Raw genomic sequence first — 27,288 nt, forward strand, 5'->3', positions numbered from 1 at the left:
ATGCATTATAGAAAAATTAATACAAATCAATTAAAACTTTCATCATACCAACTTACTATTTTTATGGTAAAAACATTAAAAATTTATTATTTTAACAACTTCAAAATACATAGAGTAATATGTTAACTGTGGTTACAAGGCAGTGCAGTAGGTTACTGAAACTCATTCCTTCAGTCTAACTGAAACTTTATTTTCTTTGGTGAACTTCTTTTCTTGTCCTTTCTTCCTCCGATTCAACCTCTAGTGACAAACAGTCTAACATTTCTATAAGATCAATTTTTCAGATTATGCATATAAAATATATAGTATTTGTCTTTCTGTATGTGGCTTATTTCTTTCAGCATAATGTCCTCCAAGTTCATTCATAATCACAAAGAACAGCATTTCCATATTTTTAAAGTCTGTGTCATATTCTATTGTGTATATGTTATATTTTCTTTATCAATCTATGATAAGCACTTCGGTTGCTTCCATACCTTGGCTATTACGAATAATGCCAAAATGAACATGAAAGTGCCAGTATCAAACATCCATTTCAAGAGATGGAAAGGCCAAGTAAAAGAAGAAATAAGAGCACCTAAAAATTGTCTATTTTCTTCCCATTCTCTCTTACATACTGCATTTCATTATGCATGTGAGGATGAGAAAAAAATGACATACGATTGATTGTACCTAAAAACTTGTCAAATCTATTTTTTAAAATCTGTTGTATACCTAAGACAATGGGGAAATATAATTACTTACAAGAAAGGTGATGTAAAATGGTGCTCATATTGAAATACTTAACAGTTTAGATGTGCAACAATTACCTAGGAATCTGCGCATTGTTATGCTTATATTTAACACCAGTAAAGTGAATCATACCTTTGTTAACCTTGGCTCACTAGCTGCCTAAGCTAAATATTCTGTTGAGAAGGAGAGGTGATTCTACAGTATATGTAATATGTTATTTCTTTTTGAACCATTGATTGTTCTCAATGGATGCATTCATTAATAAATTCAACTCTTTCTTATATACTAAGGTGGATGTTGGTCCTGCCTAAGGAAGATGAATAAAAAAACAAGATCTCAGGCATTGCACTTCTAGAAGTACTAGTTAAGTCATAAAATGGTAACTTTATGCTTATTAGGAAGTTTAGAGCAATGTGTAGATTTTCTACTTATGATGCCGTGTAAGCAATTTCTCATGTAATATATGTCATTATTAAAAATTTTGAAAGTGAAAAATCTAGCTACTAATAAGAGGAGCTACCGTTTTATTAAGAAACTACTACACATTGGCCATTCAGCTAGCATTTTATATGCATAACCCCTAATGTGTTTAAGAGCATTGTGAGGAAATTTCTACAAATTGAGGGATTAGAGTTCAGGGCTACCTGATTTCCTTGTAAATAAATATAGGCACAAATTGTTCAGAAACAACAAGGCATAGTGACACACACTTCAAATTCCAGCCCTCTGGGAGGCTGAAGCAGGAGGATCACATGTTTGAGTTCAGCCTGGCAACTTACTGACTTAGCAATACTTTATCTCAAAATTTAAAAATGAAAAATGGGCTGGGGATCTACCTTGGCTGGAAGGCCCTGTGTTTAATCTCCAGTACTAGGGATTAAAAAAAATGGTAAACTTGTCATTTCTAATTTTGAAGATCTCATAGTCCCCTGGGGGTGGGAGAGAGAGATTCCTAAATATGGGTAGTACACTGGTGAGGATATTGGAGAGGATCACAACTAAGCTGGCTATTTCTCAATATCTTTTCCCCAGCGGAATGGAGTAAGAGACAGAAAGAGCAGGGTTTGTCAGTATTAAGCGAATAAAAGACTATCACATATCAGAATTTATGTATATTTTGTTGTTACTGAATGATAGTTGTACAGCCAAAGATCTTGGGTGTATGTAGCACTTTGAGGGATGATGTGGTGAATTCAACATTGATTTTCTCTTTTGTATGCAGACTTGGCTAGTTATAAAGCAACTGAAGAATCATTTCCCCTGAACATTTTGGAACATATTTGGTAGAGACTGCCCATGCAACTTTGTATATTGTCGAGTCCTCTTGAAATTGTAGCTTGTGACTGTTGGATTGGTATGTTTTGTAAAGAGGAAGATATAATTTCTAACTAAAGAATACTTAAAGGATCAGTTATGAACTTGAAAGGATGTAATAAAAATACAGTTAACTGCTACCTCTTGTCTATGTATAGGTTTAAATTAGAGTGCTAAAAATTAAGGTTAGAAACAAATTATTTTAGCGATACATAGCCTACTCATGAGAACTTTTTTTCTCTCATTGAATTTAGGTATATAGTACAGTTACATTCATCACTGGGATCTTGTAACTTTACATGACAGGTCTTGGTTCTCAGTTTTTCCTCATACCCCTGCCTTCTCTTCACCCCTTCATCCCTTCCCTATTTAAAAAACTTTCTTTCCATTTTTTCATTTTCTCATTTTTTTTTCTTTCCCTTATTTCCTTTCCCCTACCCTTCCCATTTGACCCAGCCATCCCTCTGCTGGGTATCTTTCCAAAAAAAAAAAAGAATCATACCACAGTGATATATGTACACAGGTGTTTATAGTGGCACAGTTTGTGATAGCTGAAATATGGAAACAGCCCATTTGCCCATCAGTTGGAAACTGGATAAAGAAGATGTGGTTTTTCTATAAAATGGAATACTACTCAGCCATAAAGAATGAGAAATTAGTCATTCATAGGAAAATGGATGCATATTGAGGATATACTCTTAAGTGAAATAAATAAGTCACATGTATAAATACCAAATAGTTTCTCTGGTGTGAAAAACTATAATCATGTGAAATAGGAAGAAAAGGGCTAAAGGTGTATGAGAATTTTAATTCAGAGGAAACAGAAAACCTGTCTTTCCACAGACCTAGGTGAAATTAAGCCTCTTAACTCCAGGAATGTGACTCTCTGCCCAGTACTTTTTGTTCTAAAACACTACATCTGCACTTTGAGAAAATAAACTTTTAATATAGATTTTTTTTCACCTGTTGTTAGGCACAAAATTAGGTCTCCCTCAAAATTTATCCAGACTCTAAATGCACATACCTTAGAATGTGACTATATTTGGAGACAGGGACTTTAAAGAGTTAAGATTAAAAGAAGTCTTTTTAAGAAGTTGAAAAAAAAGATTAAACAGTGAGAGGGTGACAAGAGTTTCCTTGCACAGAGGGTTGACTCTGTGAGGAGGCAGCAAGAGGGAAGCCATCTGGAAGCCAAAAAGAAGAGTCACACCGGAGAAGAACCCTGCTGATCTTGGCACCTTAGTCCTGGACTTCCAGCCTCCAGCCTGTCTGTAGTAGATTGTGTGTCTGTATGTAGATTATGTAGTTTAAGATACTTAATCCTTGGTGTTTTTTCCTGACAGCTCTAGAAAATCATGACACTTGCTGAACTTTCAAATTAAGAGCGGCGCCCTGAACTCTTTCTTGATCATATGCTAATTTTACATGTATATTATGATCTTGATACTTCCTCGTAGTATATATTTTGTAATTGTTACTTTAGCAGAATACTTTAGCAGAATACTCTCCTTAAGGGAAGAACAATTTTATTTATCTTCATTTCCCCAGTGCCTAAAACAGTTCTTGGAATGGAATATTTTAGGGATCAATACCTATGAAAATTAATAAATAAAAGGAATGAGAGTTTTATGGTTAAATGTATCTTTCTCATAACTGAATCTTATGCATTCGATGCCTGACATTTAATGAGTAACTGTTTGTTCTTTTTTTTAATCTTATAGAGTTTATTGGTACTTTTTAAGTATACAGTACAGTTGCATTCATCATTGGAATCCTGTACCTTTACATGACAAATCGTGATTCTTATTTTTTCCTCATACCCCTGCCCTCCCTTCAACCCTTTCAACCTCCCCTATTTACAAAGACTTTGTTTCCATTTTTTCCCTTTTCTCATATTTTTTTGTCATATCTGTAAATACCGAATAGTTTCTCTGGTGTGAAAAACTAAAAGTGTAAATAAGATCCAAAGTGTACAACTGATAATGTGAAATAGGAAGAAAAGGGCTAAAGGTTGTAGGGGAAGTGGGAAGGGTGGGGGAAAGAAGTGACAGTTAACTTTTTTTCATTTAAAAATCTTTTTACTGTGTTGAGTTGGCATAGTACAGAAATGGACAACCATATAGGTCTAGAAATGTTAATTTATTTTTATTTTTATTTTTTTGCATGTGTACAGGGGTAACACATCATACTAAATATGTAAGGTCATATCTACATGGGTTTGATTACAGAAACTAATAAATATTCTCTAAATAATGAAAAAAAGAATAAGATAAGACTATAAGAGCAAGAAGCAATTTAAATATGTTCAGGGACCATTTTCATCTCCAGAATTAAGGATTATTTTAATGTTACATCATTGCCTTTTCTCTTTTACTTTCCTTTTTAGTGTTATTTTAGGATTGCCTATTTTTAATGTTCTTAGAGAGATTTCTTTAACTGAAATACCGAATAGTTTCTTTGGGGTGAAAAACTATAGTAGTACACAGGATCCTAATGAGATAATTAATAATGTGAAGTAGGAAGTAAAGGGCTAAAGGTGTAGGGAAAGTGGGAAGGGTGGGGGAAAGGTAATAAGGGAGAGGAAAAAATATGAGAAACTGAAAAAATGGAAAAAAGGGGGGGGGGGGGGGGGAAGGGGGAGGGGGGAGAAGGGGAAAAAATGAGAATCAAGACCTATTATGTAAAGGCACAGAATCCCAATGATGAATGTAATTGTATTGTATACCGAGACTGTACAAATACACTCAATAAGAAAGGAAAGAAGGGAATGGAATCAATATGAGAAAATGGAAAATAAGGAAAACAAAGTCTTTGTAGACTGGGAAGGTGGGTGGGGTCGAAGGAAGGGAAGGAGAACAGTGAAAAAATAAGAACCAAGACTGATTATGTAAAGGTACAAATTTCCAAAAATGAATGTCATATTGTATACATTAAATGTACCAATAAAATTAATAAAAGCTAAAAAAGAGAAGCATACAGAAATTATGGTAAAACTGAAAATACCTAGTTGCTCTTCTGATTTGAGATCTATACAGCTAGCTCTGTGCAACACTGTAGATTCTGTATCCCATCTTATAATTTTGATCAGGTAAGGTTATATATTAAAGTATCCAAAGATCAAAAACTACTTTCAATCAGATGTTTGTGATCACTACCTGATTTTCTGAAAATATGTCATAGAAGCCAGTACCTAAATCAGGTAACTGTTAAATCGTGCAGCTATGATGTAATATTGTTGACCTTATGCAAGAAAAATGCCATTACAGCTCTTCATATAGATAATTTTATTTAATCTTCATAAGTGCTTCATGAACTCTGTGATTATAATGATAATCTTCCACTTTTTCACCCTTATTATATCTAGGCATGCAAATTTGGAAGCTATAGACCTAAGAAAGTTACTTACAGACAGTTAAAGACAGTTAAAAAAAATTGCTGGATGCTTAATATTTGAGCACAGTAAATCTGATTCTAGAAATCCCCAAATTTTAGACACGTAATGCATGGTAGTATTTGATGTGCAGTCCTATGTATGCTCGTAAAGACCTTAGGCAGCTCAGATATTCTAGGTATACAATAATAAGTCTAAGAGATTGTCTACTTTCAAGGGCTTAGGACTTGACAGTTAAACCTCACGTGGAGAAATTCACACGGGCAGAAACAGATGTGACAACAACACTATGAAAACACCGTTCCTTTTGAGGGGGGTCTAATGTATGTAAAAACCTCCAAAGGGTGAGGAAAACAGATGGATGTGACAGATAGGAAACACAGGCTGTTAGATAGACATTCTTTCCTGAGCTAATAAGATTGCATTCAGTCCTAAAATAACCCAAATTTATTCTCATATTTTGCAGAAGAGTAATTGCTAGAAGATGCTGCTAGGCATTTATTCTTTAGGAAAGAAATTATGAGCACCTTCCTCTGAAATGAGCATGAACACCACAGGCTATTGTTTTGTCATTCTTATAACAGGTGGTGTTAAGTGGCAATTCCAGGTCACCATTTAACTAATGGGTTAATACTTTATAAAAAGAATCACTTAGGCATTTTGCACCTCTTCTTCAAGCACTGTTAAAACCAGTGTTGATTCAAAATATGTTTCTCCTATGCTTAACTCCACTCTTCCTCTTAGAAGTGTTTTTCAATGATTGCCACTAGTTCTATTTCTCTAAAAGTGTGTATAAAACTTTTTTAACTTCTCCCTTGCCTTTCTCAAGTTGACTTCAAACTCATTCGTTCAAAATTCACTTTCTTTCAACCAACCCCTAATAAAAAGGATTTTCCTCCTTTTTTTTTTTAACCTCACTAAATGTCACTGGCATCTACCTAGTTCTTCAAGCCAGACAGGTGAAAGTCATTTCAGATGCCTCCCATTTCCTCAACCTCCCCATTAAATGCATAAGGACCTTTTGCTTATTATCCCCACTGTGCATCTCTCAGTGCTTCCCTGTTTATCCTCTGACATTACCAGAATTCAATCATCGTGTTTTGTTTGCTTGTTTCCTGGTATATATTCTACTGCGTTAGTGTCTTCATTTGTCTCTTTGAATATATAGACAGTTCTCAGTATATATGGATTCTGCAGCTGCATATTCAACTAGCTATGGATATTTGCAAAAATAATTGCATCTGCACTGAAGAAATACAGTTTTTACTTATAATTATTCTCTAACGACAATGCTATAGCATTTATATCACTTGTAAGTTGCCTTAGGCTTTTTAACTATTCTAGAGATGATTAAATGCATACAGTGTGTATAATATATATATATATATAGCTAGTTTGAGAGAAAGATTAGTGCATCTGAGGATTTTGTAATCTAAGAACTATCCAGGAGCAAATCCCTTGTGGATACTGAAGAAGGATTGCACTCTATTTTTCCTCTCAAAACTCTTGAAACTGTCTTCTGGAGGGATGTTTTAAAATCTGAAATATGATCAAATTCTTCAAAAAATCTTTCACATGTTGCTTATTGTTCCAATGTAAAGATTTTTTTCAAGTTGTTATGTTGTTTAAATGTATGCATTTTCTATGACTGGAAGCTTCACGAGTATCAGAGTCAGGCATACAAAAAGTATTCAGTAATCATTTATTTAAAAAGTAAATAAAGAACTTAGTCAAGAAATCATAATTCCCATAGATTTCAGTATAAAGTCATGAATATCTTATTGGACTATATCATGCCTTATTTTGTTTTCCTGCTTTAGTTTCACTGATCCTTATCTCAGCATTGATATTATTTCTGTTTTTGTTGTTGTTTCTCCAGACATCTGTGAAAAACGAACAGCATTTGAAAAGTTTTTTTAAGACCTCCGTATAGGCTAAAATGAAATAGAAGTAGCTAAACCAATGGTAAACAAAAGGTCATAAAAAGCTTTAGAGAATCCAGAAAATATTTAAAATAAAACATACTGCAGATATTCTCCTAGGATGATACACAGTTTCGGGATAAAGAAGGCACCAAAGTAGAAATTCAGCCATGAATTTGTTTAAATTTGTGTAGCATCGTAGTATTTCAATTTTTCTATCTGAGTTTATAATAGATTTTGTCTGAGATTTGTTCAATGCTATAATTCTGTGGTTACTTATTTCCGTCTTAGGAAGAATGTTTATTTATTTCCTTCACTGAGGAGCATTAGTCCTAGAGGTATAACGGGGGGATAGATTAGTGATCAGGGAAAGAAATAAAACAAATACTTTTCCTAACACAGAGTAATTTTTTAAAGAGTAATATTGTTGGCTTTAGAAGCCGTTCTTAACCATTAAGCTACATTGCCTATTAAGTCCAGGTACTAAAGTATGTTTTGAAGGTGGATATCTATCATCAAGTAGCAAGTCCTATATTTATTTATTTTTTTATTTTTTGGTGTACCGTCCTACTAATTTTTTTTTCTCATTGAGTTTATTGGTACATTGTAGGTATACAGTACAGTTACATTCATTGTTGGGATCTTGTACCTCTACATGACAGGTCTTGGTTCTCATTTTTTTCCCCTGTCCCTGCCCTCCCTTCACCCCCCTTCTACCCTCCCCATTTACAAATACTTTATTTCTATCTTTTCATTTTTCTCACATTTTTCCCCTATTACCTTTCCCCTAGCCATCCCCCCTTCCCTACACTGTTAGCCCTTTTCTTCCCATTTCACAATGTCAGTAATCTTATTAGGAGCTTATGTATTATTGCAGTTTATTCACAACAGAGAAACTATTCGGTATTTACACATATGTGACTTAATTATTTCACTTAGGAGTATATCCTCAATGTGTATCCATTTTCCTATGAATGAATCTAATTTCTTATTCTTTATGGCTGAGTAGTATTCCATTTTATAGAAAAACCACATCTTCTATATGCAGTTTCGAACTGATGGGCAAATGGGCTGTTTCCAAGTTTTAGCTATTACAAACTGTGCCACTATAAACATAGGTGTACTGTGGTATGTTTCTTTTAGTTCTTTTGGAAAGATATCCAGCAGAGGGATGGCTACGTCAAATCATCAAGTAGCAAGTCCTATATTTAAATAAAAGACAAAATCCGAGAGACAGTCTGTAATAGATGTTTATGCAGATGGTCTCCAACATATGGTCAATTTATGATTTTTAATTGTACTTATTTGCCTGAGCTACATATATTCAATAAAAACTGAACTTTGAATGTTGACCTTTGCCTGAGCTTTGATAGGTGGTCCCAAGCTTCCTCACAGTGCTGGATAGAGAAGCAAAAAGCTGACGCTTAGCCAAGCAAACATGAAAGCAAACAACTTACACTCTAAATTGTGCCATTTTTGCTAGGCTTTGATGTTTGATAGGTTAGATTCATGGAAAACACTGTTTACTTTTGCAACCTTCAACTTACAGTAGTTTTATGGGGAAGAAGCCCCATCATAAACTGAGATGCATATGTAAAAGGTTTTGACAGAGAAGTTTAATTCTGCAAATATGAGAGAAGGAGTTAAAACATACCATTTAAACAATCTGCCAAATGGTAAACACAAATTAAAAGGTAGGAGCCATCAATAGATGTAGTTGTAGATTTTGAGGTTCACTAAATTGTATAGCAAAATAACTTTTGTTAGGCTAGATTGTGAGCGGGTTTTTATAAGAGTCCAGATATTTAATCTTAATAACAAAGGCAGTATAGCATCATTTAAGTTTTCTGAGCATTACATTCATATGTTGGGAATTTTTTAGGATAATTCTCATGGTAATGTGGAAAGAGTCATTCTTCATAGACTAACAGTTATTGTTAGATCAGACTTCCTATCTAATAGGGCTTATTTAGAAACAAATGGTGAGTCTATGGCATAAAAACCTAACATTTCTAAAAGTAAAAGGGAACAGAATTGCAACCCTAGCAAGGAAAAGCATAGAAGAAGGCACTTCCTTTAATATAAGTAATAGAACACACAAAATAATTGCACATACTATTGTCAAACTAACGTCTCATTTGCTAGTAACCATTTAAAGCATGATGCATGAAAACAAAAATGTGAGTTCTGTTATTCAGTGGCCACTGATGTATGGTAACAAGTTCCCATCTACAGCAAAAGAACAAAGTGCCTAGAGATAGTAATACTGCAGTAGGCATGTTTGCAAAATAATGCTGAATGCATAGTATAAAGTTGATACATAAGCTTTATAAATTTTACAGAGTGTTTGAGAACTTTTGTATTACATTTTCCCCTGTAGCATATACTTTTGTGTTTATAATTATCATTTGGATACCACTTCACTTTATTGCTTACGATTATGATTTAACATTAAATTTTAAGTATATATTTAAATGTGGTCTAGCAATTTTAGGTGTGGTTATAAATTTTTATGGGTACATTTTTCCATGAAAATACTTTGTAAATTAGTTTTCATTTACCAAACAAAACCTAAAATTTTAGATAAAACATTTTTCTCTAAACAGCAGCTGAAAGCAATAGCAGGTGGTCCAAACACTGGGGAATATCTGAATAAATCCCAACTGTGAGACAGGAAATTCTGAAATAGTGCAATACAGGAATGGAAAGTGAAGACTCAAGAAAGTTGTTTTAAACACTCAAATTATCTATTTTTGAAAACGAAGGCACAAAATTTAGCTAAAGAATAATATACTCAGGTACGATAGGAAAGCACACCATTAAGTCCTTGGCTGTCACCTATTACGTTACATTACAGGCTTCAATCTTTCTCATATTGTTCATTGTCTAGTTGTTACTGTTTGTCAGGGAAGCAGTGAATATATTTGTGAGGACAGCTGACTTTGATAGCTCATTTTCTTGTCACTTTGACAGCTGGAGCAGAAATTAGTCATCCGCAATAGGTTGTTTTCTGTCATGCACAATATTGTGGTCTGAGTAAGCTGCTAAATTCATGATTTATATAAATCTTTGCAAGGCTGATTTATACTTTATTATTCTTCCCTTGACTTGAATTGCATCCCCATGAAATAAAAGCTGAAAAAGATATGGACGGAAATGGTCAAAACAGACTTATATATTTTCAAACTAATGAAATGTAGCCTAGCTATCCTAACAGGGTATTACCTAAAAGGGTCAGATGACAAAAGCAGGGAAATAGAATGTAAATAACTTTCTTTACACGTAGCATTTCTCTGTTAAGAGCAAAAGGTATTTTTAGATATGAATATACATTCTTTTGCTGTGAAATGACAAGATAGGAATAAAACTATATTGAATCACATATGTGCTTGTATGTTGATGCAAGTAAGCATCTAAAGAAATGATTCACAAAAATACATCTTAAACCTTGGTATGTACAATTCCAAATATATTTAAAAGGATGAAATGCCTCTATTAAACATTTTTAAGTGTTGCCATTGTTATTTTCTCTTCCTCTTTTTATGGTTCAGAATTTGAGAGTTCTATATCCTATATAAATTTTGATTTTTATATATAGACAAAAATATCTATTAATTAAAGATAGCTTTAAATATTGCTCAATATGTTTAAGTGTTATTATAAATATACATGTTGTATATATTTCTATAAGATGAGTGAAATTAAATAAGACATGACCTATTATAGTATTCAAATGTTATATATTTAGAGATATACAGTTTTTAAAATCCTTATTCAATTGCCTTCAAAGATACTTTATAACATAAAAATGAAAGAAAACATTAATTTGCAATAACAGAGTAATTATTATTTTGTTTAGTTAATGTGTTTGGTTTATCAATGAAAAGTCATCTGAATATTTTAGTGATTCATAAGTTAATATTATATGCATAGTCATGAATCATACAAAAATTTTAGTTAAGACAGGATCACAAATATGTGAGGAGACTCATATGTTTACATCACCTAGTTTTGTTCTACACAGCTATGGACCTACGAATAAGTTTCAGAATCAGCTGAGATGAGGAGCCCCTGTCTGAAACCTGCTGGTGACTTTTTAACAATATAAATGAAAAGATGACATTTAAATTGTATATTTGAATCATTGAACTTTACAATTGGAATGTATTTATGCTGTCCATTAATTCTTCAGAACTTTAAGACATTGGTTAGAATAGAATAAAAGTTTACCTGTAGAAAATTATCTTTTTTTTAACATTAGTGGTATTTGAGTTGTTTATCTTCTCAATTCAGTGTAGTTATCTTGGTCCCAAGCTAGCGGGGAAAATGATGAAATAATTCCTACTTTAACTTTCTAAATTCAGATGCTAATTATATGAATAAAATTCTTGCCCAATAATTTTACTAGATTCATAAAACAGAAACATCTGTTGTTCTGATTCATCCAACCTATACCCTATTCTGTAGTCTGTTTATAGAGCACAAAAGATAATGTTCACTAGTTGTTGAAGTCTATAGACTTTCATGCATTATTTATAAACAGTCAGTAAAAATGTTAAGTATTTGCATAATAATTGTTGGCAATAGGAGTATGAGGTTATACATAGTCCCCAAATGCTAATAAATGCCACTAGGTGGAGATAAACAGAAAAAGGTGATTTTTATCACACCTAATTTAATGCTGTTTTTCTTTTCATATTTCAACATCAGTAAAATCTTTAGAATGACAAAAATGAATAGGAATAAATTTTACATCATTAAAGATATGTTACATTTTTATAGGAGAGCCTATGCAGACAAGAAGAATGGTAGATTTTTGAGTTTTAGGTTTATTTGGGTATGTTTGAATATAAATGTCATGATATTTTATGGATTTTCTAAAGGAATAGTTCACATCTGGTTGCTTATCTCTCACTGCTCATTAGTAAAGGTAGTTGACAAGTCTAGGGTTTTCCCTTTGATCGGCCTGTGTTGATAGTGTTTAATTGTAATGAATAAGTCTGAGAGATAGTTTGTTTATAGAAAATAACTACATGGTTAGACATATGAGTGATGTGAGTTCATTTTGGTTTCATTTGAATGTAGAGCTGAAAGTAAATATTGTAGCTTCCATAGGCTTGATTGATTGATTGATTGATTGATTTTACTGAAGCTAGTAAGGTTCTTCTGTGGATATGACTATAGATATACTATAAAATATTCCTTCTTAATTCTATTTATAACTTCTTAGGTTGGTTGTGATTACCTATATGTGTTACTGGTAGTTATGATTTAAGAAGAAGCAGGATTAATTTAAAGGAAACTAAGGCTAATTTGCTTCTGAGATTTTATTGTATTCTTAAATTCAAGAAACCGTAACAATATTTTGAGTTACCTATAACGTTTTTTCTAAATGACAAACTCTTTGGACAATGTTTCACCTAGGTTAAAAACAACAACAAAGCAAAGGGAAAAAAAACCCTCAGAAATAAATTTACAAAAAATACTTACTTCATTTTGCTATTTGACTACTCGGTCCACTATTACAGCCCCCAAACTCACTTTACATGGCAGAAATTAAGATATTTATCTTCTGTATGGTAAGAAAATAGTCATGCTCCACTTCAAACTTGCTTCTAAAAATTAAGATGCTTCTATATACATAATCTCTATTCTTCTTGTATCTTGATATTTCCAAAATCCGTTTGTACTTTGACATGATGTATATTTTTTAAGACCTTTGATACCAAAGTAACAGTGTGTAATCTTTAAGGAATAGAGAGTCTAAATTCTATACATATACCAAGAGGAAGCAAGCAAACCTAATGTATGAGGAAATATTCCTCTAAATTTCTCTCTCAGCATTTGAATGTGTTATTTATTTTAATTGCTGGCTACTGGATGCATACAAGCTATACAAGCCTAGGAATTTATGGATATAAAACCTTGAATGAAATAATGGTTATGTAATATATGTATTGCTTACACATTATTTTTACATAACAAGCAGCAATATGATTTCCAAGGAAAAGGATATATGTTCAGTAAGAAGTGAATCTGAGGGAAGTCAGTGCTGTTCTTATATTTAATGTGGGTAGAGTCCCTCTCCCTCCAAGAAAAGGCCAGGATTTGCAGTTTGCCTTATCTGCCATGGCCAAGGGAGTGAGATCCTAAATTTTCCTAGCATGGGAAAACAAGGAAAAGGGGGAGGAGTAGGGCATGCAAGCTATCAGCAGTTAATATGAATGCTAAAGTAAAGACTATTACAGTGTAAGAAGAACTTGAAGTGGTAAAGTAAGATACGGTTTCTAGAAGCTTAAGAATTTTACATCTAGGCTGAGCAATGCTCTTGGTACCTGGGACCTAACTTGTGACCTTGTGCTTGCCAGGCTACATCCTTGGGCCTAGTGGTAATCTTTTTACCTACTGTGTGTAGGGTTCTCTGTTCAAACCCAAATGCTGAAAAAAGAATTTTTCCTATAAAAATTTCACATTGTGCCAGAAAGACTAAAACCTTACTCATTAAAGTTAAAGAAAAATTGAAATTGCATTTGTTTAAATGATAGTATTGAGTGAATTTTTAATCTTTCAGAGAAGAAGGTTTAGAGTAGAGAAAATATTGCTATTATCTTAATTTGCCTTGAAGATTATGGAGTATTATAGTCAGCATTCAGGGATAATTTTCAAAACATATGCTTTTTTTAATTAATTGAGTTTATTAGTACATTTTAGGTATACAGTACAATTACATTCATTATTGTGATCTTGTACCTTTACATGACAGGTCTTGGTTCTCATTTTTTTCCCCTTGTCCCTGCCCTCCCACACCTTTATCAATGAATTCAATTACTACCATTTATTTTTTTATTTGCTTCATGTAAAAGCGTTCCTAAGATTTTGATTATTTCTTCCTACCAGAACCTTAGAATCTTATATTTTCTAATAAATTATTAATTATACATAGTAGCGGGGGATGGAGGGAAATCCATTAATTTATTCTAAACTCTATCTCCTCTGCACAAATTTGAAAATCAAATGTTTTAATAGAAGCATGAAAATGATTCTTTGATATTGCCAACTCTTAACTTGCTTAAGAACTTGATAAAGTACTCAAAGAGATGATTGATGAATGCTTCAAAACTTGAAGTCTTTTGTTCTCTCTTTTTTTTTTTTTTTTTTTTTTTTTTTTTTTCTATGAACTCAGGTCCTTGAGCTTGCAAGGCAGGCCACCGAACCACTGAGCTAAATCCCCAGCCCCTTGTTCTCTCTTCTAATTACCTTTTACTGGGCTTATTGAAACTCATGATCAACTTGGACTATAGTAAGACAATCACTCACAATAACATCATTAAAGACACTTTCAGACACCTTAATTTTTCTATCCATAATTTAATATAAATTTTATTATTGAGAGGCAAATACCATTCTTCAAAAAAGAAATATAAATGTTATGTTTCGATTATGCTTGTTTTTCCATAAGGCTAATTTACCACAAATCATGGACAAGACAGTGCTCTTTGATGGTTAAATAAATTCTATCTGCATTAGAGAAAATATATGTCACAAACCTGAATAAAAATTATATTTTCTCAGGAGATTTTATTTTATTTTATATTGAAGTCAATATTATATTATATGGGATATCTCTAGGAAAATTGAATAATATATACCTTTATGCAACAGGATTCACACAGTGATTTTCTTCTTCACAGCATTATCAATTCAAAATCCATTTAAAAATTTCTATGAAGTACTTATTGACTATCTTATAAGTTTACTTGATGACCTTGAAGTAACTAAACATTCAAGCCTATAAAACTCTGATCATTATTATCTATATATTTAATGGTAAGAAATAATTAACACTTAAATAATTTTTTTCTCATACTCCATACTGCCATACTGATATACATACTGGGCCTTTATAAGACCACATGTTTAGTATTTGTCTAATGAGTTTGAATGAGCTCAGTAAATTTTATAAAAGGTAATGGGCCTTGCATATTAAGGAAATACTGTCATTTGCAGAAATATGGATGAACCTTAAGAATATTATTTCAAGTGACATAATCCAGGAAGAGTAATTCATCTATCACGTTGTATCACTTAGGCACAGATATTTAAAAAGTCATAGTCATAGAAATAAAGTAAATGGCAGTAACTATGGGCTAGGGTAGAGGCACAGGGGTTGGAAGATGTTGTCCACATAGCATAAAAGTCCAAATAGAAGGGAGTAAGGAATACGTTTAAGAGATATTTTGTCCATCAGGGTGGCTACAGACAGTAACAATACATTATATGTTTGAAAATTGCTAAGAGAGTAGATTTGGAGACTTCTCATGAAGGAATTAATCATAATATGAATGAGAAGAGGAGCAAAGGTGGAGGAAAGAGGAGGAAGAGGGAGGGAAAAGCAGGATGAGGAAGGGGAAGAGGAAGATGAGGAGGAAGAAGAGGAAGATGTGAAAAATCCACATGTTAAGTGGTTTCATTTAGTCACTTTAAAGTGTACACATATTTCACAATGTTATGTTACTAAATATAAACATATGCAGTTTTTAGCTTATCAATTAAAATAATTTTTTTAAATAATTAAAAACAAAAATGTTAGAGGAAGTTACAAAGATATGTTATCAGGAAATAGTGAATAAAGAAAATATAAAAGGTCAATAGATTTTCAAAGTATTAAACATGAATTGAGTAAACAGTTATCTTTTATTGGATTTTGAAAGTGGCAAAGGAAAATGTTCTAACGGAAAATGAATAATCTAGTTTTATAAATATTGATTTGGATACAACAGAATTTTGAGGATATATTTGGAGCAAAGATCAGTTTGGAAACTTGATTTAAAAAGTAATGATGTACAAAATAAGCAAAAACTTAATGAGAAAAAATTTTAACTATACATAAAGCATAAAACAGATAAAATTGATTTTTTTTTTTATACCAGGTCCTTGTGCTTGTGAGGCAGGTAGCGGAATCACTGAGATAAATCCCCGGCCCAATAAAACTGATACTTGATCCTGTGAAGTCAACATATTTCATGCTTTGTGAATTAATTATTTAGAGAAATTCGGAGCAAAAAAAAAATCAAAGATACAAGTAAAGCTTCTTTACTTAAGTCAAATGAGGTGACGTTGTCTTCAGATTTGTTATGGGTCTGAGGGAGACAGAGTTCCAAAATAAAGAGATACCTAATTATTTATAAATCAGTTTATAAACAGCATGAAACCATGGATAATAAAAAACATTGTCTTAAAAAAATAGAAACACCAGAGAAAATGGAATGCCACCTTTAGTAAAGATAGATATAGAGAAGACTTATAGAATAATATAGTGGAAAGGAGAGTTTTAGGCAAAAGTCTAAATAGCATAAAATTAGATAAATTCAACCTGAAATTTAAATAATAGATACTAGCTCCATGGGTTTTAAGATTTCAGTAAAGGAAAAGAACAAGGAAATAAAAATGAGATCTTAGAAATATAAGTATACAGATGGATATCTAGTAATATTTAATGGTTATATTTCATGGGAAAATATTATGTATTCATTATAGAATGTGTTTATTTAAAAAACACAGAATTGAGAGAAGCCTTAATTTTGCCTGCTCTAAGAGAGTAATTTGGATTATAAATTAAATGCTTTGGTAGCAGAAGAAAGGAGAATATTTTTATATAAGCAATCTGTCCTAAAGTAGATCATCCACCAGTATATCTTATGATCAGTCCATTCAAGGTCCTGAGTGAACTACTACACCAAGCTCTTAAGCAGAAGAGATATTGGCCTAACACCCCCCGCCCCATCACACTAGGTTTTCTAGAACAAATTGGTGATATTCACTGGATTTTGAATTTCTTTTTCCTGCTTTCATTCTAAACAAAATTTTACGCCTACTTTCCCATTGAAGGACATCTGATATTATTCTCGTTTCCCCATTTTGCATATGAATAGAGTGCTAGAATAAATATGAAATAATAGACGGGTACATTTTCTTTTGGACTCTCATGGCATGTATCAGTAGGAACTAAAGAAAATCAAAAGCAAAACCCCAATAAACCCACAAATGAAACTATTAGTTAGACAAAGGCTAAGGTCCCTTTCTCATGGAATGAGAATTCTCATGAGATGTATAAAAATGTAACCCAGAGTGCAGAGTATACAAATGACAGTTGACAAAAGGAGAAGCATTTCCATGGGAACAGTGGAGTAAGAGTTTTTCCTTGAACTCTGAAGAAAACAAAGGTGTATATATTTTGGCAGATCAAGCCCAAATTTCTGTGGTCATATGAAGATGTATAGTGCAATAGGAGATAACAGGATTTCTTGTTTTGTGTGGTTCACTGTGGGAGACTTTGTTGATCAAAAATATGTCAAGAGCTAATGTCACTACCTATGTTTAGCAAAAGAAACAGCACTGTTCTGTTAAAGGCCAGGTGCTAAGATACAGCACAGCGTCTCTGCCATCAGCAGCACATAGTAAGGTCACAGTCAGCATAAACAAATACAAGCCTAATAGATGTTCATGGAGAAAAATAATATATGATTTAGAGAACTGGCTGGAAGTATATCCATATAATAAATTTCTATGCCATGTGTTATATCCTAGAGTAACTTAGCTTAGAAAGACAAAAGTCAGTCTCTCAGATACTTTTCAATGTTAAAATTGTATAAAATTAAAATAGTTAAATTTGGGGAAATATATAAAGTATGTTCTTAGTTATGGAATTATCCTCCTAGCTGAAGAAATATATAATGGAAATATGAAGAAATGGTCTGAATAAAAGATAATAATGTAATGCTAATTATTAATTTGGCTACACAAGGTTAAGCAGACAAAAGCATCTTCGGGTGTGTATACAAAGAGAGAAAAGCAGAAAGACTGCATGGATAATTACAAATTCCATGAAAGCCCAAGACTTTGTGAATGGTTCTCATGAATTAAGCAGTGTGTAATCTGCCCTTTTTGCAGGGTGATATGTAATGGTTATAATGTGGTGGCAAGCTCTTCCTTTATACTCTCTCTACTCTTTAAATTTTTACAGCAAGAACTCATTTAGGTAGAGCTTTAATAATGAGAGGTTTGATGTTGAAAGAACTATAATACAGATGATAGCCTGCTTCCTACTTTTACACAGTGTTAGTGGAATAAACAGCCTGAATTGGTTGTAAAACAATGTGAAGTTTGTTTACTTTTCTTTTCTCTTTCTTTTTTTTTGGTACCGGGGATCACACTTGGTTCCTTGTGCTTGCGAGGCAGGAGCAGAACCACTGAGATAAATCCCTGGCCCAAGTTTCTTTTCTTTTCTAAAACTGTCTTTGACTTCTCTCAGAACACTATCATTTCCAGGAAGAAGACATAGAAGAGGACTTTGTGTATAGGTTTAGAGAGAAGGATTATGCTTGTGTCTGTACAAGTGCCAGATGCCAGCCACTTTTGTCTAGAGAAGCTGTAACAGAGTTTAGAGGTCTATAAATAAGATTCTAAACTTGGGGAAGAGACAATGGTGATCTAAGGAAAATCAGAGACATTGGAAAAATTACATCGTCCAACAAACACTTGAACAAAAACCAAGAAGATAATCAGGGGATTATCAAAATAGAAGTCAGAGAGTCACTACCCACCTATATCCCAATATCAATAGGGGGCATATTTTTGATCTAAAAATTATAAGGAAAGAAATTTTCCTTTTATGAAAAATGAAAAATCTTTGTAGTCAGAGTTTTCACTTTTGCATCTTCTATTTAAAAGTCCAATTGTATTATTTTCTCTGTCCTCTTCCATTAAGGGACATAATGATTTAGTTGAGTTTGCTATATTATTAATGCATTTGGGTGGATTACATGAATGATATGTGGAAATGAATTATATATTTCCTGGCAAAATATTTTCATTAAATGATGAATTTTCTTGGTTCCAACAAGAAATCTGAAAAAAAAATATCATTTCCAAAAGACCACAGAAGATGAATATGAACTCAGACATAGAGAGTGTTTCATGGAGGAATGGGTCAAAATAAAGAGAAACCACTCTATATATTTCAAGTAAAAGAAATATTTAATGTAGGGTCTAGGAGACTTACTAGATGATTGAAATATGTGTGGGGGTGAAGAAAGAAAAAATGTCCCTTTTATGATAGAATAAAAATACAATAATTATAAGGAAGTTGCTGGCAATAATTTCAGGTGCCTACCAAACTTAAGCAGGAGATCCCTAGAAAATTCTCTAAATCTTTTCTATATATCACCTAGAGCTCACAACAGGGTCTTCACCTAGAATTCTGTTACATGGGGTCCTATAAAATGTAGTGCACAGGTTTCTTGCTGGTTATTTGAGGTTTACTTCAGAAGCTTAAAGAGAAAAATTGATAATATGAAGCAATGCATGATGAAACTTCGTTAACTATAATAAACAATAGTGTTTCTTTTCCACAAATTTGGCTTTTTACCACAAAAACGAAAAACTTGGACTACTTCTTCTTAGTATTTGATACATAGTTATTGTTAAATAATTAATTATGCATATAATGCTTTATACTCAGATCTCTTACCAGGTATTTAGATTTAATGAGGACAGATACAAAATCAGTGTATTTCATTAATTTTAGGCCTCCAAGAAAATAAGACTTTGTTTCCATACAGTGATATAATTTACAGATTTATGCTTTTGAAGGAAGGCGACTGCTTACACAATTATGTAAAAATTCACTTTCTCACAATTATAATTGGGTTTCAGCAATTTTTTCTCAGATAGAAATTATCATTAAGATATGAGTTATAAAATAAAAATTAAAAATCTTTGTAAAAGCTCAAATTACTATTGTATAAACTAGGCCTTTTGAAATATTGAGTGCATTGTGTTTCTTCAAGATTTCTAATATCTCAAATCAGTGCAGTCACAACTCCAGATCAGAATACCTGGATTTCCCTTCACTCCAACCTTTGATTTCCACACCTACCAAATATGATTTCCTAAAATTTTCTGCTAGAAGAGTAACTTGTCTGAGTATATGATCATGAAATGAAATTCTACACAAGGCAGATATGCAGGAAAGGATAATATACCATTCTTTGACAATGCCTCTAGTTTCAATGTTCATTTGTTTCCATTTTCATTTTTATGTACCCTGAAAATAGTCATTCTAGTATATATTCCTTGGTAGCTTCTTACTTTTCATAGTTTCATCAGTAAATAGAGAAAAGTGTATCTCTCTCTCTCTCTCTCTCTCCCTTCTCTCTCTCACTCCCTCCTCTCTCCCTTTGTGCTCTCCCTTTTTGCTCTCTTTTGAACTTTATTTATTTTTATCACAAACCTATTTATTCAACTTATATTTTTACCATTCTTTCCTTAGTCACTTCTTCATTGCTGAGACAAAATACCCAACATCTACAGTGTAAGGAGGACAGATTTATTTTGGTGCATAATTTCAGAAGGTTCAGTCCATGGTCTCTTAGCTCTAATGCAGAAACTGTGATGGAGGGTCCAGGCAGAAGAAAATCCTCATGTCAAGGCATCCTGGCTGTGTCACATGGCTGATGGCATGACAGTAGAAATAAGAGTGAGAGGGAAAAATAACATGAGACTGGAAGCCAGGAAAAATGGAAAGGGGGCAATGTTACTCTATTATATCAACTAACATTTTGAGAACTAAGGGCTACATAAATTTTTCCATCACCAGGACCCCAGTGATCTCCCACTAGTTCCATCTCTTCAAGGTCTCACAATCTCTTTACATCCCCATTCTGGGGACTAAGCTTCTAAACTCCTGGAATACAAATCATATCCTCAGTGGAGCCCTTAATTTCCCTGATTGATTCTGTGGCCACAATTCTGCTGTGTGATACTATTTTCTTAAAAGGTGAACTTTAAACTGTGTTTCAACTGTTCACTACCAGCTGTTTCTCACCTATCAGACGAGAAGTCCATCACTGTCAAAGGGTCAGGTCTTGACTACGTAGTACATCAGAAAGGATGATGTTGGGACACTTTTACCATAGATGCGACAAAACATTCATTCAGCTTAGTAGTGTTCTTATGCAATTATTTTCCAAAACACAGTAATTCTGAGCTCAGGATAAGATGCCTCTTTTGTAAACTGGAGTAGAATGGAAGGAGTGGTGTACGTAATACAGATAACATTTTGTAAAGCAGATAATGAATACAAAAACTTTCATTACTGCACATTAATATCTTTTGTCAACTTCTACACCTGGGTGAGTCTTGGGAAAGATAGAAACATGAAAGGAAATTGAGAGTGCCGCACTGTGAGCAACTGACAATTATATGCTACTAAATTATATACTATTAAATATTAATTGATATTTGAAAATGTTGCCAGCAAATTCAAGTAATTTATTAATTATGTATTTGATTTTATAAGAACAGTGATTAGAACTAAAAGACTTCTTTGTATAACAAATTATTTTTACAGATTAAAAAAGAGGGGTCAAAATAGTAAGCATGACACCTAAGAACTCAATGGGGAGTAAATGTTATAACTGGAAATTTAGCAGTGGGTTCATGATTCTTCTCATTGTTTTGTTTTGTTTCATTTTAAAAATCTGGATATCTCATAATTCATTTTCTCTGAACGGAACAATGCTAATTTAAAGGTTTGATTCTCTAATGTAAAAAATATATACATGAATATGATACCACATTAACGAAACACATGCTGAAGGACTATATCTAGACTCCTGTAAATTTCCAAATTATCGATCAAGTCATAAAGGTAAGAATTTTCATATAAGATTGAACTATAAAAGGATAAGTAACTTGGCATCTAATTTTCTTGCAAAAGAGTGTAATAAACTTTAAGGAGTTTTTCCTGAAGATGCTAAATTTTAAGCATAAAACAGTGACCCAGGTTTTTTTTGTTACCAGGTATTGAACTCGGGTCCTTGAGCTTGGGAGGCAGGCCACTGAACCACTGAGCTAAATCCCCAGCCATAAATAAAGTTTTTTTTGTTGTTGTTTGGTACCGGGGATTGAACTCAGGACCTTGCGCTTGAGAGGAAGGCGCGGTGCCACTTGAGCTGAATCTCCCCCAGTTTTTTAATGATATTTTATCTCCTGTCCAAAGGCACCTGCAGATAGCTTATTTGCATGAGGATAAAGCACAAGGGCCTTCATCTCCTTTTTGCTGCTTAGTAAGATAACAAACCTCTGTTCAGGAAGCACAGCACGGCTGTTGTTTTACTTGTAGAATTGGCCAACTTTCTGCCACATCTGGCTGCTGATCTATAAGCTTTGAATAAATAGCAAACATCCCATTGCCAACATGCCTTCTTTTAAAAAATAGTGATTTTCCGTCAGTCAAATTGCCGTTTACTGTAGTTGCTTTTATCTTTCAGGACAAAGGCTTTTAAAAGAGTTCTGACTTCATAGTGCAGAATAGGAAACATTTGTATGATAAAGAGAAATCCATCAGTAGTTCATAGGCTAAATATTCTCCCAATGTCCAATATTCCATACAAGTTCAATTGGTTACTTCAGGGAAAATAATTTCATGGTACCATAAATTAGGATTTTTACTGAAAAACAGTTCATACATCTTTTTGAGAAACTTGCAGCCAATTTATTAATTATATGAAGAATCTAGAATCTATCTGAGTGAAAACTTAATAGTTTTTTGAAGGCAAATTAAATTCAATAGCTGCAAAAAATGACATTCTAAAACTATATTTAATTGAAAAGTAAGGAATACCTACAACATCCATAAATTCAAAACCTAATATTCCCATTTTTTCTCATTTTTTTCCAAGTGGACCTCACCCTCATTATCTTAATTTTCTGAAACAGTTATCAATAACCACAGGTTGTTGGCCCTATTTTTCAGTGAAGTCACAGTGCTTAAAATTCCCTACAGCGCACATTAACAAACCCTTTTTGTAATGAGACAGATCCATAGCTATGCTTCATTAAAATACTTCACAGGTTGGGTGCAACTATAAAACATAACAAGACCAATGGTTCTTGCCTTTTGTGGTCTTTACTAATGAAGCAAACTTTTGGTACCTATTGCAATTATAACCTAATAAAAAGTTAACATTTTTCTCAATAGGCTTTACTTTTTTGCATTTTTCTCATATCATTCTTAAACTTTTTAAAGTCTATTAAGACTGTGATTTTCAAACTGAGGCTACGTATTAACATATTTATGTCACTGTGTATCATTCCCAGGTGGATATTATCTGAAAAATAATATTAACTCTTTAATAATCTCTATTTGTCTTTATAGTTATAGATGACTATTCAGAATATTTAACTCTCTCTCAAATACTTTATACTAAAGTATTTGAACAATCACATGAATATATAAAAAAGAATGGGTAAAGCTTTGCAGGATTTAAGTAACCAGTTTTATGACTCCTAAACTTTCATTGACCTCAGTTACCTATATTTTAATATAAAAAATAACTAGATACTTTTTAAGGAATCAAATAGAAAGAAATTCGATGACCTGATTCAGAGTTGTTTTCAGTCTTTTGCAGAGAACTAAGTTGGCTTTGTGTTCCACGGCCAAGCAAGAAAATAGTTTATATAGACTAGGAGAATTTCAGGATAAAGATAAATGGATATGATTCAACATCATATCTGCCATTTAATGAAACTACACAAGATGAGATAGTTTAGGGGAGTGATACATATCCTCAAGAGTTTTAGGATAAAGCCAAATATGTCTAGATCATCCATATGACCTGCTTTTTCTTTTTAAAATTCTGAAAGCTAGTGGGAGTGTAGATTGGTACAACCACTGTGGAAATCACTATGGAGACACCTTAAAAAACAGAATTAGAACTCCCATTTGACCCAGCTATTCCCTTGCTGGGTCTCTTCCCAAAAGAATTAAAAGAATCATACTACCACAATATATTCGCACCCATGGTTATAGTGGCAGTTTGTAATAGCTAAAATTTGGAATCAGCCTGATTGCCCATCAACTGGACCCTGGATAAAGAAAATGTTATTTTTTCAAAATAAAATGGAGTCCTACTTAGCCACAAAGAATGAGAAACTAGAGACATTTATAGATAAATGGATGCACACTGAGGCGAAATTCAAGTGAAATAAATAGGGCACACATGTGTAAATAAAAATAGTTTCTTTGGTGTTAGAAACAAAGTGTAAATAAGGGTCAAAATGTATAATAGATAATGTGAAATAGGAAGGGCCAAAGGGGAAGGGAAAGTTGGAGGGGTTGACAAAAGGAAAGAAAGGAAAGGATTAAATATGAGAAAAGGAAAAAATGGAAACAAAGTCTTTCTAAATAGGGAGGGGTGCAGAGGTTGAACAGTGTGCAGGGAAATGGGGAGAAAATAAGAATCAAGATATATCATGTAAAGGTACAAACTCTCAATAATGAATATCAGCATATTGTATGCCTAAAATGTACGAATTAAATTAGTGGAAAACATTCTGAAAGTAAAATGAATTGATAAGGCAGCTTTTGATGATAGATTGATGAAAGAGAAAAGTTGTTATATTACAATTCCACATTTTGAATGAGTGATTATTGTAATACCATTTTTTTCATGAAGTCTATTGGTACATTTTAGGTATGCAATACAGTTACTTTATCATTGGGATCTTGTACCTTTACGTGATGTATCTTGGTTCTTATTTTTTCCCCATTATGCTGCCTTCCCTTCACTCCTTCCATGCTTCCCTACTTACAAAATCTTTGTTTCCATTTTTTTCCTTTTCTCAATTATTTTCTTTTCACTACCCATATCAATTCCCCTACTCCTTTAAAGCATTTCTTCCTATTTCACATTATCAATTATACATTTTGATCCATCTTTACACTTTTAGTTTTTCACACCAGAGAAACTCTTTGGTATTTGCACATATGTGTCCTATTTGTTTCACTTAAGAGTGTGGCCTCAATGTGCATCAGTTTAGCTATAAATGTCTCTAGTTTCTTATTCTTTATGGCTGAATAGTACTACATTTTATTTTAAAACACACACACACACACACACACACACAACTTCTTTATCCAGTCTCCAGTTGATGGGCAATTGGTCTGTTGCCAAGTTTTAGCTATTTAATTAATGAATACTGTATACATTAAGTAAATGCAATAGACCCTTAAGAGGCTTGAGTATTTCACTGGAAGGTGTTACAGGAGTTAGCAGATAGAGGGTCACAGTTACAAAGAACTTAAAAATGTACTACAACCTGAACAGCATATGGGCATTGACCACTCAAAAAAATTAAAGTCCATGTTATTCAAAACATTTTCCTCCACTTTTTTAACCTTTCCTTCTGTAATTGTCATATTTCTACCATCCTGAAGACTCTATTAGTCACAAAAGTGAGAGAGTGCTAGATCAGCAAGAAGGTGTGACAAGACTGACTACATCCTGTTGCCTATGAGTTAGAAGATGGACAAGAAGGAGAATTATTTGATTTGGTTGTAAGATTATGGCTTTAATTAGTGTTCAAGTAGATCTTTTAAAACCTGAAAGTAAGTCAGAGTTTCCATAATTAAATTTATTATATAGCTTTGATAATTTTTTTTGCAAATTTGTCCAATAACATGTTTGAAGGCAGTGATAGTAGGAAAAATATATCTCTGCATTTACACCAATAAATATAATGACGGGTCTAACATAAATCTTTACATAAGAATTATGAAGATCTTAACCAAGACTTATTTACTTATTTACTCCTATTTCCCTTCTTGATCATATATCTTGTTGACCTAATTTCAAATTTGGTTATGTTTTCTTTTTCATAAATAGACACAATCTTTCTATATGTCTTATATATTCTTATGTGCCATATATTATGCTGAATGCATTCCCTGAGTTTTCTTTTTATTGATGGCAAATAATTAGGACCTAATTCCATCAGCTCCCTACTTCTAAGAAAAGCCATCAGATAGCTAAAGGCCAATGGGGACACAAACAGAATGAAATGTCCTAAACCATAGATTTGGATCTAAATCTTGTTTCATTTATCTTGGCAGACAAAAAAGAACTATTTCTAATATACTGGTTATTTTCAGGATTGAGATTTATTTATGACCTTGTAAGCCAGTATGTATACAAGTCATGGACAAGTTTTTGTGTTTTGTTGTTTCAGTAATACTGTTTTTACAACTAAATTGTGACTTGGAGGATATGTACTCTAAAATATTTCTAAAATTTAGGTATGCTATCGATTTAAGGATATAAATATAAAACTTGCTGATAATTGCGATAAATTAATTATAAAGAAGACTCAGCAATTAAGGAAGCAAATTAAAACTAGTTTCCATTCTAGATGTGAAAAGGTTTACATTCTAGATGTAAGGATGAGCTAATTATACGAATGAAGGTCATACCCTAAATTTCTGCCTTTATTAATTTCTATTCTCTCTGTTGCCTTTTCATCAACTATTTCAGGAAATGCTCTGAAAGGATGATGAAATAGATAAATAGAAGTGTAATGGAACTTTATATGTATAGAGCAAAAGATTAATTGGCTCAAAAACTAAAAATTGGCACTGTGTAGTGAAAGTTTAGTTTTTTGAAAAGCAAGAGAGAAAGCTATTCAGATTAGAATGTTATTGTTGTTCAGTAGAATAAAAAATCAAAAGAACCAATTTATACACAATAAAGAAAATAAAGCTACACTTTTTTTTCCCAATGTTCTTTGGCCGATCCCTCAATTTGACAAAGAAAAAGAAAATATTCATTTAAAAAACCTCTTTTCTTATTCCATCTCCTTACACTCAAGTGACTTTAATACAATTCACTTTTTATTTTTATTTTTTAATCCATAAAATAAAAAGTCATGTGCTATGATTTACATTAAAATGTCCCTATAAATGTTTGCATTTGGAGGAGGGCCTGTCCAGAAGGGGCAGGTTGTTGGGGATATGAATTGGAAAACTGAATTCTATTGCCTCTCTTCTCTCTCTGTTTCCAGCTGCTATAGGGGTTGGAGTTCTCCTCTGCC

Source organism: Fukomys damarensis, unplaced genomic scaffold, assembly GCF_012274545.1.
Source record: "Fukomys damarensis isolate Sample0158 unplaced genomic scaffold, DMR_v1.0_HiC HiC_scaffold_32, whole genome shotgun sequence".
Classification (NCBI taxonomy): domain Eukaryota; kingdom Metazoa; phylum Chordata; class Mammalia; order Rodentia; family Bathyergidae; genus Fukomys; species Fukomys damarensis.